The 15,502-nt window shown below is 59.0% G+C and overlaps 1 protein-coding gene across 2 annotated transcripts in view; it reads left to right on the top strand.

Annotated features, from left to right (window-relative positions):
- Nucleotides 1-15,502, top strand: part of RAI1 (retinoic acid induced 1) — a 119,983-nt gene that overhangs the window by 78,028 nt on the left and 26,453 nt on the right. The window contains exon 1 of one of the 2 annotated variants that reach the window (XM_086686203.1): nucleotides 14,537-15,024. The exons of the other annotated variant lie outside the window; for it this stretch is intronic. The gene's annotated coding sequence lies outside the window, so the exon portion shown is untranslated. Of the gene's footprint in view, nucleotides 1-14,536; nucleotides 15,025-15,502 lie in introns of those variants that run through there. 2 annotated transcript variants of the gene reach the window in all.

The following is a 15,502-nucleotide window of genomic DNA, read 5'->3' as shown; positions in this document are numbered from 1 at the left end:
GGTTGTGCCTCCTCGCCCACCTGACATGCAGGAAGACTGAGGCCATCCAGTGAGTCAGCAGAGGGGACTTCCGGGGCAGCCCGACTGGTCGAGCCCCCCCCCCCCCCCCCCCCCCCCCTGCTCCTGGCTGCACAGGATCAAGGGTCCGGGGTCATTTGCTCAGAGTGTGGTGAGACTTGCTCTGTTACCTCTTGGGGCGGCATTTCTTAATAGAGGAGCCCAGAGAGGGTAGTTCTTCGAGAACAGTGGGGTTTTAGGCTTTGGCCATTGGAAGACAGGACTGTTGGGGAGCCTTACCTGCAGCTCGCCCTGGCCTCTCTGCCTGGCCGGCCCTCATTCCCAAGGGCTGAGCACAGGAGGCCATGGGCCCTGCAGCTGGAGTCCCCAAGCCGGGGCCTCAGTGCTGGGCAGACTTGGCCTGTAGGCCTGGTCTGTGATGCTGGACAGGTGACCTGCTCAGTGGGGCCGTCTCACACGTGAACTTACACGGGTGCACGTGAGGCCACTGTGTGCGGCCAGCCTGCATCCTGCCAACACCCTTTTATTTGTCTGAGGCCAGAGCAAGGCTCTGCTGAGATCCTTAGACCCATGTGGTTGGATGCATGGCCCCTCCCCCAGGCCCTTCCGGGTTGGTGGGTTTTCGTTTTGTTTTTGTTTTAATAAAGATACGGCGTGGTTATTCTTTTGGCTGACCTCCCCTGGCCCCATGTCTGGGTGACCCAGGCACGAGGTGGTCCCTGAGACCCCCCCCCCCAACTCCTGGAGAAGTGGGCCAGGCGCTGAAGGTGGGGGCCAGGGGGCACCCGGGGAAGCAGAGGGGGGGGACACTGGCCAGTCGTGAGAAGAAATGCATCTTTGTCACAGACACATGTGGGGCTCTTAATGTAAATTGTTTCAGTGCCCAACAGGAAGAAGAAAAATGAGGCTTTGCTGTAAGCCGCCGCCTCTCGGCCTGGCGCGATGTCACTCAGGCGCGTCTGTGGCCCGCTTTTATTAAGGAGCTGTCTCAGCTCTTCTCAGGCCAGAGACCCAGGGGGCTCTCTGGGCAGGAGGTGGCTCGGAGCTGTCGGCGGAAGGCCCAGCGTCAGCGTGGGGGGCGCTGGGGGCCCCAACTCCAAAGGGCACAGGAGACTGTTGATGGATTCTCTGAGCACTGCACTAGGCCTGGGAGCTGGGGACATAGAAGGACATGGCCACCTGCTCTGGGCGGAGTGGGTGCGAGGGCAGGTGTTCCAGGAAAGGGACTGCAAAGGTGCGGAGACAGGAATGTCCGAGGAGCGAGCCGTGGTCTCTGAACACTGGCCGTGGCCAGAGAACACTGGGGGCACTGGGATGAGGCCAGAAAGAGGTAGCAAGGGCCAACTGTGGGGGAGGGGCAGGAGTCTGGTCTTGGGGATCTCGGGGATCTGATTGGCTGTGATGCAGGGGGCAGGGGGTGGGGGAGGCGGGAGGCTCTGGTCTGAGGGAGGCCTCTGGGATAGAAGGACAGAGGGAAGTGGGGACCAGTGGAGGGCAGAGTGGCTGTCCAGGCAAGATGACAGAACACATTGGGACACACTTCATAACCAGCCAGGGTGACACCGAGACTCCCAGCTCCCGGAAGCCCACACCATCCAGAGGACTCAGACTTCACTGGAGAACCAGGCAGAAACAACCCAGGAATAATCCCAGGCCCCCAGATCCTGAGGAACCTTCTGAACCCTCCTCAATGAGGGGAAGAGGGACCCAGACCAGCACGGCCCCCCGAAACTAGTCTGCTGTGGTCTAGTTCTTGGGGGGTATGTAAATCCCTGCCTGGTATCTATGGTAACTCTCTATTAACCACAACTTGCTTCCACAGACTCCTGTTCCCTGTTCATTCTAAAAAACTCAGAGCTGTTGGTCTTTTGAAAACAAATCTTATCTCACTGGAGAAAATACAGAAAATACCAAAGAGGGAAAAGGAGAAAATAGAAGTCATCTCTAGGCCCCTCTGATGAGAAGACACTGGCGTTAAGCATTGTTGTGCATTTCCAGCCAGTTTGTTAAACAAAATCAGGATCATGAGCGCTTGCCCGAGGGGCAGAAAAGGGTCTTTGGAAACAGGGCTGCTGGGGACTAGGATTGGGGGTGCTGCTGCGCTCTGTGACCTTGTAAGAGCTGGTCGCCCTCCGCGGAGCCTGTTTCTGGGTCTCTACGAGGAGAGGAGAGGTAGAGCCCACATCAGGAGTGTAGATGTTTTGACTGCCGCAGTGGTCTGTCTGCTCCGGGAGAGCCTGGTGATGTTTGTTGCAGGGTGGGCACGGGGTGGCGCCCCTGCCTGGCCTGTGGTGAGGTTGGGAGGCAGCCCCTGGAGTCCAGGCAGCCGGGGCTCACTCCTGCTTCCAGCACTTTCCCACTGTGCGATCTTGGGCAATTACATTGCCCTTCCAAATCTCCATCTCACAAGCTATAGAAGTGGGTGGTTGTGATAGTTTGCTGACCCCGTATGTGCAAAGCACTGAGCACATAGTAAGTGCTCAGCAAATGGGAACTATCATCAATATTACGGTTCGTGTTATCTGTGACTTCTCAGGTGTGACTTGGGGCTTAAGTCACAATCTTCCCGCAGTGTTCCGTAGAGCGCTTGGGGCCTAGGGAACGTGGCCAGGGTGTGGCAGCTGGTACAGTGACCTTCTCCCAGCCAGGGCCGGCTTCGTGACCCCGTGACCTGTGCAGCCACACAGGGCCTGCGCTCAGAAATGCCCTGTGCTTGGTCTGGTGCTTTGCCGTCGCTGTCTTAAGACTCATACTTTTTTTTTTTTAATGTTTATTTTATTTTTAGGAGAGAGAGAGAGAGAGAGAGAGAGAGAACAAGCGGGGAAGGGGCAGAGAGAGGAAGACAGAATCTGAAGCAGGCTCCAGGCTCCGAGCTGTCAGCACAGAGCCCGATGCGGGGCTCAGACTCACATATTGAGAGATGATGATCTGAGCTGAAGTTGGCCGCTTAACCGATTGAGCCACCCAGGCACCCCGAGGTTCATACTTTTTGAGCAGGGAGGTTCCTGCATTTTTATTCCGGACTGGGCCCTCCTCATCGCAGAGCTCGCCCCGGACTTCACAGGATTCCTCACAGCAGTCCATGAGCTTGCCTGGGTCCCCACGTGGAGTCTGTGCTCAGAGCTATTCTCAAGGTAGAAGCCTGGCCACTCCCCTGTGAGGCCTGGTGCTGTGCCCCAGGGCACACGTGGAGGCAGGCGCCGAGGAGGGCTCCAACTGTCACGCCAGGGGCTGCTGGTGCCGTGCTTGAAACCTGCCAAGGGCAGGAAGCCGTCTGGGTGGAATGCCAGCCGGGGCGGGCAGGGCAGAGCAGAGCAAGGGGCCTGCCGGGCTGTGGCCAGACAGACTGGGGAGACGCAAAACGACTCAGGTTGGAATCGATTGAAAGCGAGCCAAGCACTCAGGCCGCCGAGCCCACGTGAAGAGGAGAGGGCGGTACACCCACCCAGCACTGAAATGTTCAGGTGATCTGTTCCCCTCCCTCCGATCTCGGGGAGGCGGGCCTGATGCGCGCACCCCCCCACCCACCCTCCAGCACCCAAACATGCGGGGAGAGAGGAAAGGAGTGGGCAGCAGGCCACGTGGTGTCCAGGAGGCCAGGGCAGCATCACAGGACAGGTGGGACTTGGGTCACCTGCATGTGCAGGGAAGTGGCATCCAGGACCCCGGTGGCCGGGCTGCGGTGGGGGGGGGGGGGGGGGGGGGGGCGGGGCCTCTGGCTGGTGAAGGCAGCTCAGCAGAAGGGAACAGAGGAAGCGGAGGAAAGACAGAGAAGGAATACCTCTTGTGTCTTCCCAAGGTGCACATGCCTCCCCACGAAGGAGCCAGGGTACCCGAGGGGGTGCCTGCTGTCTCCCTGCTGGGTCACCCCCCCCCCCCGAGGGGTGCTGGCCCCAGAGAGAGAGTGACAGGGGGTGTACCCAGAAAGGAGAGGGAGTCAAGGAGAGGCTCCGCCTTTAAGCATCCCATGTCGGCCTTTGTGGGGTGACTCTGACGCAGGAAGCCAGGTGCCCGGTCCAAGGAGACGAGGCACCCCATAAGACATAGGAGTCCTATGAGGGGATTATGTGGATTCAGAAGAAAGGGAAGAACTTCATCTAGGGAGGAAGTCAGGGAAGGCCCTCAGGGGCCTCTGCTGCCTTGCATATGGACCTGCAGAGGCGCGGAAGGGTAGCCCAGGAGGCGTGAACCTGCCCGGTGGTGGGACAGCTGAGGCCTGATCCCCACCGCAGAGCAGGGCAGCTGGAGCCGGCTCTCCCCAGGGTGCTGGGGCTGGAGAGGTCTGAGCACCATACTGAGAATAGGAACTTGAGTAGGCGAACGCACGGAGGAGTCACTGAAGGTGTTATCACAAGGGAGTGCCCTGAGCCAAGCCTGTGAGTCTCCATACAGGGCTGAGGCTGGGAACCTGGAAACCCAGCATGGAGCTAGGTCATGGAATTTCCGGCAGGAGGCGATGAGTCCGGATTCTAGGCTGTGGCGATGAGGGTGGGAAGGAGGGGTCTGACGAGGACTTTGAGGCCTCCTCAGAGACAGGCCACAGAAGGACATGGGGCAGAAGGCAAGGTCTCTGGACGGGAGGGGGCCTAGGATGTCTAGGATGTATTGGATCCAGGGGTCTGGAGCTGCAGGGGTGGTTGGGGTGGGAGGAGGTGGGGGAGCTTTGTCCTCAGGAGGCGGCCAGGGCTCTGGGAGGGGAAGAGGTCAGCCAGAAAGAGAGGCCAAACGATGGGACTGAGGACCAGCGCCATTGGGGAGGTGGGCGTGGCCCGGGGCCCTGCTGGACCCTGGTGTGGACAGGAGGCACGAGCTGTAACGGGAGGGACAGGGGAAGTGGTGTCAGGAGGGCCTGGCGACCGGAAGTCTGCATCCACAGGGCCGTCCTGAGTGAGTCCTCTGGCCGAGGTCCTTGTCCACCTGCTGGGGGAGGACGGCCTGTCTCCCAAAGGGCGGTGGGGCTGCCAGGCCTCAAGGACAAAGGCAGGCGGGGGCAGGGGAAGGAGCTTGTGGCTGGGAGCTTAATGGCCCCGAAAAAAAACCATAAAACTGGAGAATTATGGGAGACATAAACAGAGCTGTCAGGGATTAGCCTGGGGAAGAGATGCCAGCGGCTGAGCCGGGATCCTTGCGTGTGCATAAAAGAGACAGAAGTTATAAAAGGAGAGAGATTAAGAAGATGCTGCCTCCACGCTTGGGCTCCCTGGCCGATTCCTTTCTCACGCCCTGGCGGAGGCCCCAGCCGCATGTTGACCCTGGGGGCCCCGGCCTGCTTGGCCTGGCTGGGGCAGGGGCCGGGCCCGCCGGAGTCGGCGTTGCAGGGACCGTTGGGGGGGGGGACGGGGGGGGGGGACTCGGCCCAGGCGGGCGGAGGGGCCGGGGGGCCGGGGAGCCAGGCCCAAGGACGGAGGCGGCGCCAGCTCTGACAATTTATGGGCGCTCACACACCCTGCCATCTTCATTTTCGCCGTTCTGCTGATGTCATTAGCCAAGCACTAATGGGCTTAAATTTCACCTTAAACCATCCCCACTGTCCTCAGCAGATGACAAACGCCCTGCTCTCTCCAGCTCTGCAAAGCTGCCGGGCGGGCTCTGGCAGCCACCTGCCCCTCCTTCCTCACACGCCCTTCTGGCCTCCCAAGGAGAGGCTCCCTGGGACCCCCGGCCTGGGGACACCTACAGGTCAGGGGAATTCCCAGGGGTCTCTGGGAGCCGCAAGGGGCGGGGGGCAGGGCGCAAAAAGGGGAGCTTCGGAGGATGTGGGATGACACGACCTGGGGAGGCAGGAGCCCGGGGTCCAGCAGGGCTGCTCCCCTCTGAGTGAACCGGCCCGGGTATCATGAAAGGTGGCTGCAGAGGGGACTTCTAGGACCCCGGGAATTACCTGCCATGTTCTCGTAAGCCTTAGGGAAATCGCATTTTGTTCAAGCTAACAAAAATAGCCACGGCTTTACTTGGGGCTGGAATCCCATTCCATCAGCCCACGCGCCCACCCACACCCATCCCCCATCCTCCACTCATTCATTCCACAAACATGCAGTCCACGAACCCCTGGCTTGCTCACGTCCATCAAAGGCCCCAGTTAGCAGTCGGATCCCCACGAGAGAGAACAGTGCGTGAACTCGAAACTCAGTTTGTTTGAGAGACAACATCTTCCCAGCCACGCGTCTGAGGGTGGGAGGGGTAGGGACAAAGGAGCTCAGGGGACGGGGTATGTGTGTCCTGTGGACCTGATGGCCCGTCTGGTCCTTGAGGGGCATGTGTGCCTGAAAAGGAGGGACAGGAATAAAGAGAGTGCCTAGGGGGCGTCTGGGGGGCTCAGTCGGTTGAGCGTCCAACTTCGGCTCAGGTCATGATCTCACGGTCCGTGAGTTCGAGCCCCGCGTCGGGCTCTGTGCTGACAGCTCAGAGCCTGGAGCCTGCTTCGGATTCTGTGTTTCCCTCTCTCTCTGCCCCTCCCCTGCTCATGCTCTGTCTCTCAAAAATAAATAAATGTGAAAAAAAATAATAAAAAATAAAAATAAAGAGAGTGCCTGGGCAGAAGCACAAGGTCAGGCGGCTTGGGGGTTTCCCTGCTGATGTTTGCACATGTCCATGCTTGTTTCGCAGTGAGGGGCAGATGTCCAAGGAGCTGGCTGGGACTTACCTGCCAGTAAAGCTGGCCTGTGGGGGGCCAGGCCCCTGGGTACCCCTTTCCCAGGGGAATCATGCTCCCTCCCAAGTCCCCAGCACCAGCCTTTCATCACTGTGTCCCATCACACCCGGACAGCCTGATGCCACACTGTCCCTGCAGTGAGATGGGGAGGGAAGAGGCTGGTGCCGGCCCATGGGTAGGACAGGAGGCTGGAGATGTGGACCTGGAGGGGTCCGCTCTGAGCCGCTGTGCCGCCTGGCCTCCTTGCCCTCGCTGGGATCCAGACTCGCGATCTGCCACCTAAGGGTGTTCGCCCTGACGGGCACTGACACATTGGCAGCCACGAGCCAGACTCGGGTCAGCGATACGTCCAGGAGAGGCTTTGGTGGGGCGGGTCTGAAGGGAGCAGGAGGGTAGGATCACCTCACAGTTGGGAGAATGGGCTCTGGACAAACCCGGAGAGTTGTCCCCTCTTCACCACCACTGTTTGGAATTGGCCGTTGAGTCCCAAAGTGCTCTGTTCCTGACATTTCTAGAATCTCACCCTTCCTGTCTGGCCTGGCACCCCTCACTGCTCCCTGGGAAACTGTCCTTGCTTCCTGGCCCCCTCTCCCCACATTCACCAATCTGCTCTCCACCACTGCCACACCGGGACCTTACAACACACGTGTCCCGTAGTGTCACTCACTCCCTTGCTTGCCCTCTATGGCTCCCCATTGTCGACGCACAATATCCAAGATCTTCATGTGGCTCACAAGGCCTGTACCATGTGGGCCCTGCCTGCTTCTCACCTCCTGCCCCTCACTCACGTTCAACTTGCAAGCCATGGTCAGTCACGTTTTTATTACCTTCGCCCTCCCTCTCTCATCTTCCAGAGGCCTTTCTTCATCCCCTCACTGACCTCAGGTCTCAGGCGAGGGCTTTCCTTTGGGAAGTCTTTTCTGATCCGCTGTTCCCACTCAGGTATGATTTGGGGGCCTTCCCTGTGTTTCGGCATTACCGGCTTTCTCTAAGAGGCTCTAAAGCCCACAGCTGTCTCAGTACTTAGCCCGTCTGTGCTACACAGGAGGCACTCAGTAACTACTTCGATGGATGGATGGATGGATGGATGGATGGATGGATGGATGGATGGATGGATGGGTGGATGGACGGACGGATGGACGGATGGATGTGAGGGTGGGTGAGTGAGAGAGTGGATGGATAGGTGGATGAATACACGGAGGGGGTGTGAGGGTAAAGAAGGGACTGTGCGGTCTGTGACAGGAGCCCATAGGTACCCGGAAGTGGTTCTGAGCCCTGGAGCAAATCCCTGCCTTTCAGCGGGCCTCAATTTCCCCATCTGTAAAATGGTCCACCCAGAACCTGTGGCTAGTAAGGAGACTCACGGTGAGGTGAAGTGAAGGCATAAGCCCAGAAGCAGCAGGTCGGATGTCCCAAGGACAGTGCATGGGACAGAGCAAAATTTCTGGGAATCCCTGCAGCGTCCAAAAGTCTCCCTTCTTCAGGGGGGTCTCTGATGCCCACTGTTTTTGCTTGTGCCCAGGATCCTTGCCCTGAGTAGTGGACTTGGCGCCAGACGAGCCGAGTTTAAGTCTAAGTATTGCTGCTCACCAAGAAGTTCCCTTTGCCTCCAGACCTTAATTGTGCCGTCTGCGAAATGGGCATGCTGATACATTGCTTACACAGTTACTCTTGGAATTAAAATGCTGTGGCAGGGAAGAATGCTCCTCTGTCGATGCCCTGCATATGGAGGGCACCCGGGAAATAGGGGACTCAAAATCCCAGTGCCGAGAGAGCAACTTCTGCCCCAGGGCCTGCCATGAAAACCAGAGTCAACTACAACACTGCTCCCTCCGGGGACTCCAGGAATGGAGTTTGAAGCTTTCAGATCCTAGGCCTGACTTCGTAGCGTGAATTATAACGATAACGTCAGACTTCCCATTACTGACCTACTATACTGCTTCTGGCTCCTCACGAGCTATGTGACTTCGACCAAGTGACCTAACCTCTCTGAGCTTCTGTTGCCTCACCTGTAAGAGGAGTTAAAATACGCACGCTGCTTCTTAAAACAGGGCCCTGCACACGTAAGCACTGCGTGAAAATTAGTTGCGAGGGTGATGATGACAGAGCATGTCCATTTTCCTGTTGGGTCTTTGCTTAACCCTGTGGAGGGGGTACTTGTCCCAATCCACATTTGACAGGGGAAGAAACAGAGGCCCAGAGAGGTGGGGTGACTCACCTGGGGTCACACAGAAAGTCAGTGCAGGGCCTTGGGTACTGGATGTTCTTTCCAAAGACTCACGAGGCTCTGGTCTGGAAAAAGCCAGCCTTAGAGCCGGGTGGAACACAGGAGGCTTTCTGAGCCCTCTCTCCACGGGCCTGGGGCTGTAGAGGCCTCCGGCCAAGTCTGTTCCACCCGACGTGCCAGCTAGGGAACACAGACGGCCAGCCCCGCTCCGGCCACACTGCCTGCCTGTGCCAGGACAGTGTGCCTGCCCACCCGGGCAGAGACCAGCTGCTCCTGGGGCCGGGTGCGTGGGGGAGTGCTGAGCTAGGTTCTTGTCACTCCAAGGAGCTCCCTACCGCCCCCCGCCCCCCAGCCCCACCTCCAAAGCCAGCTAGGACCAGTCAGGGATTTTCCTGAACTTTCCCTCTGTTAGAAAAAATTATATAAATATTTACCCTTTAGAAATAACAGCTCACTTGTTGGGCCCTCCTCTGCCAGGCATGGCTTGGATGACTGTCCACTTTCTCATTTAATTCTCACCCACCCTCTGAGGTACTTACTCATACTGCTGTTTCACAGATGAGGAAACTGAGGCATGGGCGCTGGAGTGGCCTGCTGAGGCCCCACAGCTCAGTGGTGTGTCTAAGCCAGGATTCGGCCCCAGACCGTCCTGGACTGCCTCCCGATCAGGCCACGCCCTTGGGGCCCATGAGCACCCAGAATGGCCCCTGCTTTTAAGTTTTATAATGTGTGTTGCCTTCGTTCTGATGACTGAAGGAAGCACACTGTGGTAGAAATGGAGTGGAACACACAATCTCACACAACACCAGGAGTGGTCCCGGGGAGTTCTGCGCCGGCCGGTGGTTTATCAGCGGCCCTGCTGCCCGCACAGCTTGGGCACGTTGTGTCCCCCAAGGCGGTGCCCCCAGAAGTGATGATCCAGACTCTAGGGGGATTCAGGTTTGGTCCCCCACCACTCGGAGCCTCAGTTTCCCACCTGTAAAATGGGGAATGATCCCCATCTTGCCCATTGCAGGACGCAGGCGCGCTGACTCCTCTCGGCAGCCGGCCTCAGGCCATCCTACCGATGAGGAATCTGAGGTCACGTGACCTGCTGGCCTCTGGACCAACAGCATGGACCGGGCCATGTCAGATTGGAGCGCAAACCCCAGGCTTCTTCAGCCACCCTGCATAGCCCAGAGGATGGACATTCATTCGTATAATAAGTTTTAAAACCTTTTTGTAAGGGTTGTATGCTCACGGCATAAAAAAAAAAAATTTTTTATTATTTTTTTTTTTTTTAATTTTTTTTTTCAACGTTTATTTATTTTTGGGACAGAGAGAGACAGAGTATGAACGGGGGAGGGGCAGAGAGAGAGGGAGACACAGAATCGGAAACATACACCGTCCCCTTTTATGCGACAAAGCATCTCTGCACACTTTCTGCCCTGTGCCTTTCTCCCCAGCTTGGAGGCTGCACCCCCTGAATACATGGGGCCCTTCCTCACTCCCTAGACTCCACTCTGGAATTCCCCAAATGTATTTCTTTCATCCCCCTCACACGGACATTTTAGGGGATCTCCAGTCTTTTCACTGCTGCAAAGGACATCATAGTCCTAGCCCCGTGCGGAGGAATCTGGGCCTGGCTGGGAGCCGGACTGCGGGGCGGAGGGTGCGTGCACTTTTTATTTGGGTCTGTCTTGCCCCCAAACTCTCCAGAGAGATTGTACTGGCTTCTCCCCACATCCCCAGGTGGATGCAGTATGCCATGCTCACCGCTGCTCCGTGCCTAGAAAATCTAACTGGGTATTCCCCATAAGGAAATCCTCAAAGGCCCCCATGTACGGTTGGGGGTCAGGCTGGGGAGAATCTGAGTCTAGTCACTGCGGGCCCTGCACCCCTTCACAGTGGTGTGACCTCGGGCAGTGGGGTTTCACCTCTCTGGGTTGCAGTGTCTTCAACCCATAAAATAAGGGTGATAACAGTACCCCCCGCTCCCCCCCCCCCCCGCCCCCAGCCATGGAGCTGTCCTACGGGTGAGGTTTGTACATGCAAAGTGCTTATTAGGACCGTGCCGGGCGCAAAAGGCTGCCAGCAAGAAGTGGCTGCTGTTTGTGGTTAGTCTGGGTGACCTTTGGTCCCCCAGGACTGCAGCCCCTCGGGTCCACCCCTGGGGTCAGTGCTTGGGTTGAGATCTGTTGTACCTTCGGAAGGGGTCTGGGAAGGGAAGAGGGTGTGGGGAGCCATCAATGGCAGCCGTGGGATCAGTTTATCCCAGCTTCCCGCTATGCCGACGGGGGGCACTGAGGCGCTGGAAGCCGGGAATCGCAGTGTGAAGCTGCCTTTTATCAGCGTGTTGCCAGGAAGCGGTGCCAAATGCAGGGTCCCGGGGGCTCACACCACCGCAGGGACTCAGCTCTGAGGTGCAGAACTCAGAGACACAGAGCCAGAGCCTTGTACTGGGTCCTCAAGAGGACAGGACAGGACCCGTAGCCCTTGGCTGAGCCTCGCCTCCAGGACTCAGCGGGACCCGAAGTGTTGGAGAGCCGAGATCTCACTCTGCCTGGAGAGGCCCATGACTCTGTTTGATTGCCGAATCCTGGGCCCCACCCCCAGCCCGCCACAGCAGAATCTGCCTCTTCCTAAGATGTGCACAGTAGTGTATGAGAAACACCGAGATTCCATCCAGGAAGACAACCCTCCTGCCATGGGGGGACAGGGCAGAGTCTGTGGACAGGACTTAACGTTCAGTCCCAGAAGCTTCCCTGGCTCTGGGGGTACATCATCCCCCATAAGGCCCTACCTACCAGAAGACCTGCTCTGTCTCAGACACACAGAGTTCCCTGGAAGACGAGTACAACGCTTGGCCCTTGCCCCCCAGGGACAATGCCCAGAGGCTCTGGAAGTTACCACCCGTCCCTGGGGTTCTACCACGTATAAAACACAGCAGATCCTTCCCTCTCACGTCAACCCTGTGAGTGCGGTGTAAGTAAGAATAGGTTTCACGTTTCATGAAGCCCAGAGAGGTTAAGTGAATTGCCCAGGGACACCCAGCAGGCCGAGTGCAGAACTGAGATCTGAACCCAGAGCTGTGTGGCATCAGGACACAGGCATTTACAGTCAGGGTGGGATTGGGGGAAGATGAGCCTCCCTGCACCCCAAAGCCACACAGCTAGCCGCCTGTGAGCCCTCACAGCTGGCTGGCCTGGCCCCTTGTGAATCTGACATCTCTCAGGAGCAGGAGAGGCCTGCCATCACCAGCCCCACAGAACAAGCCAGGAAGCATTCTCCTGCAGCCTTCCAGAACAAGACAGCGCTGGGGTCAGGCTGAGTTAGCTCTGTAGGGCTGGAAGAGGCTCTCTCTCCCCCAGATGCTGAGTGACTGGAAGCCAGCAGGGAGGGAGTTCTGGCAGGGCCTGCTGCTGCTGGAGGTGAGGCCCGAGGGGGCTGGGCCTGAGGCTGGGCAGAGGGAACACGGGGTGCAGAAAACCAGCGCACAGGATAACGACAGAAAGTATTCTGTTCCACCTTGGGAGAAAAATAGTGCTGTTTAAAACGGCCAGACACTGGACTCTGACGGTTGCCCTCCCTTCATTTTGACCCTTAAGCACCTCCACATGTCACGTCTGTGTGGAAGAGAGGGAAATCAGGCAGGATGAGGCGGCAGCTGAAAACCAAAGGCAAATATTTTCCGTCCTGAGGCAAGCGGTCCCAGGCCGCCTCCGGACCAGCCTCTGGGGCAGTGGCTGGTGGTTCACTTTCCCCAAAGGTCAATGCTTGTGGTCACCGGGCTACGTGTCCCGGGGGGCTGGCCAGGCTCCTCCCCCACCCAGAGATTTCTGGGGGCATCACGCTGTCCATCCAAGCTTTGTCCAGAAACGGAAGCTTCCTTCCTGGAAAGGGGCGGGGGCAGCCAGGGCAGTGGTGGACAAGGTAGTCCCACGGTCCCAGCTGTTCATCGGTAAGGGGTCCCCCGACTCGGCACCCAGTCCTGAGCCAGAGACGCCTTTCATGTCAAAATAGGAGCTGTTAGTCTGTTGTTGGGGGGCAGGAGGATATAACCACACAGAGCCACTAGGCCCTAAATGAATTTGTAATTTATTCATCACAACGGCCGTACGCGTTTGAAGAGCGCAATGGTACATGGCTGTGTGAGATTTATATTCGGGCTACAGATGAGTAAATGAGGCCTGTGTGGACTCCAGGCCTCACTACAATAACTCTGTAGCCCCAGGAGCCAACCCCCCACCTGGGAACCCTCAGTAGGGGGCCTGGCGCCTTGGGTAACTGGATCTGCCGGAGGAACTGGGTGGAGGGAGTTGGTGGTGGGCACTGTGACTTCTCTCTCCAGTTTCCCCCACACCAACCCCTTGCCCTTTTTTTTATCTCCCAGGGAAACCAGTTTTCTGAAATTGCCGAAGGAGCAAACCAGGACCTCATTATCTTGCGCCCTCAAGCCCCTGGGCACCTCCCTGATGCCCAGCTGCCGGGAAGCAGAGCAAACAAGCTTGAGGCCCTACCCACGGGCCCAGGCAGGGGGACTGAGAAAGGTTCCCCAGAATGGCCCCTTCCCCCCTCTGGAGCTCAGTTTCCACGGCTGTGAAATGAGAGGTGACGTCACCTCCTAGAAGGGCAATTTGAGGGTTAGAAGTAAAATCTATCAAGGCACCTTGGCCATAGGAGGGGGCCAGACAGCGTGCCGTCTGATGCTGCTGCTGTTACACCCCAGCTGACAGTCTGAGGTTACTGAGAACTTTCTAGATCTGAGGGTGGCCCCGGGCTCAGTATCCAGGCTGGCTGGGGGGAGAAGCCCCTTAAGAAGCCCACTCTGCCCTGCCAGGTCCTGCTTGCGCTAAAGGACCCTCTCTCTCCTGCCGCCTCTCTCTCACCTCCAGGGCAGGCTGGGCCCCCCAGCTGCAGCTACTGGCCCAAAGGTGTCATCAGACCAGCCCAGTGGCACCTGCTGTCCTCACATCTGTGGTCCACATGCATCTTTACACCCTCTGCCCGCCGCCCCCCCCCCCCCCCCAGGCCTGCCAGGCTTACCATAATCCTGGCCAGAGGCTGCTCCCATGGGGTGGGGGCCGGACCCTCCCCCACCTTCCAGCTAAGCTGGGGAGAGAAATCCGGCTCAGATTCCCAAATACGCTGTGTTCTTTCCTGCCACTAAGCCAGGCAGCTCCTTGCCGCTGGAACGCCCTTTTCCCTCCTTCTCAGCCCACCACTTCCTCCACAGTTTTCCCCTGTATTTTGCAGCGGCTGTCTTTTACCCCACCTCATTCAGGAGGGGGTCCTTAGGGGGCCCTGTGCCTGTGGGTCTCCAGGATTGGGCGTGAGCAGAGTCTGGAAAATGTCAAGTGCCTGATCCAGTCAAAGCCTGGAGGGGGGTTCTGAGCTCAGCCAGCTCTTCTACTGCCCCCTCCCTTGGGGGTAAGGACAGGCTGGGGTTTGGGTGGGTGGCCTTTTGGAGAGCAAGGTAATGGGAATGGACGTGAACTTCCTGCTGCCTCATTCCCCAGAGGAAGGGGGGTGGGGGTAGGGGTCTGGGCTGCTGGGCGCGACGGGGAAGGGAGTGGGAGGGAGGGGCGAAAGGGGGCCTTACGGAGGCCAAAGCCCGAGAGGAGGGAGACAGGCTGGGGAAAGAGGCCCCCCGGTGCGCCTTGGGCACGGGCACGGGCGGGGTCCGCCTTGAAGTTGGTGTGCAAACCCGCTGCTGTTTAAATGGTGTGTTTGTTTGGAGTGGCTCAGGGAGGAGGCTGAGATGGGGGGAGGCAGCACCCCACTTGGCGCCGCCGCTGCCGGAGGGTCGGTGTGTTAGAAGCTCCAGCTTTGTCGATGACTGAAGGGTGGGCGTTGAGGAGTGAAGGGCGAAAAGCGAAGGGGGGCTCGGCGCCCCGGCCTGGCCGCCCCCTGTTTTGCGGAGGGAGCGCCGGAGCCGCCTCTCGCAGTCACGGCAAGCAGGGAGGGAGGCGAGGGGACGAGAGCGCCGGGTTCCCCGCCCCCACCCCACCCGGTTCCAATATTTCGCAGAAAGGCACGCGGCTCCTAATCGGTCCTTTCCAGGCTGAGATTTAGCCGCGCGATGCCCGCGCAGGGGCGGGGGCCGCGGGCCGGGGGAGGCGCTCAGAGGCCGGAGCCGCCGAGCGAGGTGAGGAGCCCGCGTCCTCGGCTGGTGGAGCGAGCGGGCGGGCGGGCGCGCAAACCCGAGAGGCAGATATAGAAAGGGGGGCAGGTTAAAAATAACCCTCTCCGGCTGGGAAGCTCGCGCGCGCTCTCTCGCCTCGTTCGGTGCCAGAGGACTCCAGGGGAGGTGGCGTTGGGGAGGGCAGCGCGGGATTCCCCCTCCTCCGCGGGGCGGGGTGCCCGCCTGCGCGCCGCGGCTGCACGTGTGCGGGGCCGCGCGCCCGGGCCCCCTGCACCCGGCCGGGGGGCGCCCCCTCCCCAGGCCCGGGCGCAGCTGGCGGTGGCCCCCGCCCGCAGCCTGCGCGGCTGGAGGGAAGCGCTCCATTATTCATTATTTACGAGCGTTAATAGGTTTGAGGCACCGGGGTGGGGGGGGGGGTGGGGGACGAGGGCGCCGTGGGGACCGCGGCCTTAGGGGAAGAGGTGGGGAGAGAGGGGGCAGG

This window comes from Puma concolor, chromosome E1 (genome assembly GCF_028749965.1).
Source record: "Puma concolor isolate L17-30 chromosome E1, mPumCon1.1.hap2, whole genome shotgun sequence".
In the NCBI taxonomy this organism is placed as follows: domain Eukaryota; kingdom Metazoa; phylum Chordata; class Mammalia; order Carnivora; family Felidae; genus Puma; species Puma concolor.
The sequence above is the reverse complement of the archived record's forward strand: the minus strand, read 5'-3'. Positions and strand labels throughout refer to the sequence as shown.